This window comes from Rattus norvegicus, chromosome 1, assembly GCF_036323735.1.
Source record: "Rattus norvegicus strain BN/NHsdMcwi chromosome 1, GRCr8, whole genome shotgun sequence".
Classification (NCBI taxonomy): Eukaryota; Metazoa; Chordata; class Mammalia; order Rodentia; family Muridae; genus Rattus; species Rattus norvegicus.
In genome coordinates this window covers 40,428,305-40,431,809 of record NC_086019.1, presented here as the reverse complement: position 1 = coordinate 40,431,809, position 3,505 = coordinate 40,428,305, and positions in this window count along the sequence as shown.

Here is a 3,505-nt window from a genome sequence, read left to right as displayed (position 1 = left end):
GATTTTGTTGAAGATATTTACTGGTCCTTTGAGCTGGGAGTCTTCACTCTCTTCTATACCTATTATCCATAGGTTTGATCTTCTCATTGAGTCCTGGATTTCCTGTATGTTTTGGACCAGTAGCTTTTTCCGCTTTACATTATCTTTGACAGTTGAGTCAATGATTTCTATGGAATCTTCTGCTCCTGAGATTCTCTCTTCCATCTCTTGTATTCTGTTTGTGAGGCTTGTATCTACAGCTCAATGTCTCTTCTTTTGGTTTTCTATATCCAGGGTTGTTTCCATGTGTTCTTTCTTGATTGCTTCTATTTCCATTTTTAGTTCCTTCAACTGTTTGATTGTGTTTTCCTGGAATTCTTTCAGGGATTTTTGCGATTCCTCTCTGTAGGCTTCTACTTGTTTATTAATGTTTTCCTATGTTTCCCTAAGGGAGTTCTTCATGTCTTTCTTGAAGTCCTCCAGCATCATGATCAAATATGATTTTGAAACTAGATCTTGCTTTTCTGGTGTGTTTGGATATTCCATGTTTGTTTTGGTGGGAGAATTGGGCTCCGATGATGCCATGTAGTCTTGGTTTCTGTTGCTTGGGTTCCTGCGCTTCCTCTCGCCATCAGATTATCTCTAGTGTTACTTTGTTCTGCTATTTCTGACAGTGGCTAGACTGTCCTATAAGCCTGTGTGTCAGGAGTGCTGTAGACCTGTTTTCCTCTCTTTCAGTCAGTTATGGGGACAGAGTGTTCTGCTTTCAGGCGTGTAGTTTTTCCTCTCTACAGGTCTTCAGCTGTTCCTGTGGGCCTGTGTCTTGAGCTCACCAGGCAGGTCACTTGCAGCAGAAAAGTTGGTCTTACCTGTGGTCCCAAGGCTCAAGTTTGCTCGCGGGGTGCTGCCCACGGGCTCTTTGTGGTGCAAGCAACCAGGAAGACCTGTGCCGCCCCTTCCGGAGCTTATGCAGCCTCAGGAGTGCCCACTTGACCAGGCGGTAAGGTCTCTTTCCCACGGGGTCTGGGAGCAGAGAGCTGCTGCGGGCCGGGATCTGTGGGTGTGGGACTTCCGGTAAACACAGGACGTGCCCGGTCCTAGAGGAATTCTGCCTCTGTGTGTCCCGATTTCACCAGGCAGCTTTCTTGCAGCAGACAAGTTGGTCTTACCTGTGGTCCCGAGGCTCAAGTTCGCTCGTGGGGTGCTGCCCACGGGCTCTCTGTGGTGGCAGCAACCAGGAAGATATGCGCCGCCCCTTCCGGGAGCTTCAGTGCACCAGGGTTCCAGATGGCCTTTAGTGTTTTCCTCTGGCGTCCGAGATGTGTATGCAGAGTGCAGTCTCTTCTGGTTTCCCAGGCATGTCTGCCTCTCTGAGGGTTTAGCTCTCCCTTCCACGGGATTTGGGTGCAGAGAACTGTTTATCCGGTCTGTTTCCTTCAGGTTCCAGCGGTGTCTCAGGCAGGGGTCCTGCCGCTCCTGGGCCCTCCCCCACGGGAGCCCAGAGGCCTTATACAGTTTCGTCTTGGGCCTGGGATGTGGGCAGGGGTGGGCAATGTTGGTGATCTCTTCAGCTCTGCAGCCTTAGGAGTGCCCACCTGACCAGGCGGTGAGGTCTCTTTCCCACAGGGTCTGGAAGCAGAGAGCTGCTGCGGGTCGGGATCCGCGGGTGTGGGACTTCCGGTAAACACAGGACGTGCCCGGTCCTAGAGGAATTCTGCCTCTGTGTCCCGATTTCACCAGGCAGCTTTCTTGCAGCAGACAAGTTGGTCTTACCTGTGGTCCCGAGCTCAAGTTTGCTCGCGGGGTGCTGCCCATGGGCTCTCTGCGGCGGCAGCAACCGGGAAGACCTCCCCAACAGTTTTTTTTTACTAATATATTGTGATTCCTGATTTTCTTTCCTTATGAGATTTCTGTTTGCCAACATGTATGCCTCTAAGTCATGTATGTTTCTTGGATATTTTTGGCTCCAATTTTTAAAAATTAATTTATTTGTTTTCTTCTATTCATGTTTGTTCATATTATTTTTCCATTAATTTATATATTCATTAGATTATATCTGAATTGCTGCCCCTTGCCTATCTTCCATTACACTCTCCCTACTCCTATCCCATCTCTTCCTCTCTGAGAGGGTAGGGAGCCCCTGAGAATCCCCTTATCCTGACCTATCAAGACAGGACTAGGTGTTGCTTCTCCTGTTTCTCCACTGTGGCCATACAAAGCAGTCAAGTTTAGGGAAGAAATTTAACAGACAGGCAACAGCTTTAGGGACAGCTCACATTCCAGTTGTTGGGTAACACACAGGAAGACTGAACTATACATCTGAAATATATGTGGGGGGGGGGTCTTGGTTAAACCCATGAATATTTCTTTCGTAGCTCAATCTCTGAGAGTCCCTAAATTTAAACTTTAGTTGACTCTAGTGGACTTCCTCTTTAGTTTCTATCCCCTTTGGGATCCTCATCCAACTCTTCCATAGGCACACCTTAAGTCTACCCAATGTTAGTCTGCGTGTCTCTGTGCTGCTGAGTGGACCCTCTCAGAGGATAGTTTTGCTAGGCTCCTGTCTTCAAGCATAACATAGAATCTTTAATGGTCTAGGAATGGTACTTGTACATGGGATGAGCATCAAGTTGGGCTAGTTTTAGTTGCCCATTTCCTCAGTCTCTGTTTCATTCTTAGTCTGAGCATTTCTTATAGACAGGACAAACTTTGAGTCAAATGTTTTGTGGATGGGTTGTTGCTCTTATCCCTCCACAACATGCCTTGTTTCAGAAGGTTCCATATCCCCAGAGATATGTGTCTCATCTATGGTCACCTGCATTGAGTCGTCAAAGCCTTCTCCATTCCAAGTCTCTGGTATGTCTTAGAGATGCCTCCCCATGAAGCCAACCCTGCCAGCTTGAGATATCCATACATTACTCAAAAGATATTATTTCAATTTGGTTCTGTCATGAAATTCCTTGAATGTTTTGAGTTAGAAACTTTTCAGATTTGGTATTATCTTTGACTGATGTATTGTTTGTTTGTTTCTTCTAATGTATGTTCTAATTTGAGATTCTGTATTCTGTCTCTTGTCATCTGTTGGTGGTGCTTGCATTTGTAGATTCGGCTCTCTTTTGTGAGTCTTCCATCTACAATGTTGCCTGTTTGTATTTTTTTTTTATTGATTCTATTTTTATTTGCAGGTCTTGGACTTTTTATTAGTTTCTTTTTACTGTTTGATTGCATTTTTCTATTTCTTTAATGGATTCATTTGCTTCCTCTTCAATGGCGTTTATATTTTTCATTGTATTTTTCTGAATTTCCTTAAGCTATTTATTTATTTTCTCATTATAAGACTATCATTTTCATGAAATTAAAGGTCATAGTCTTGCTCTTCAGGTGTGTTATGATAACCAGAATTTGTTGTTGTAGTAGTACTAGATTCTGATGTTGCCATATTGCACTACCTTCTATTGAGTGTGCGCTTGTGCTTGCCATTAGCCATCAAGTTGGCTGTTTTTTTTGGCTTTCAGGGTACTCCCAG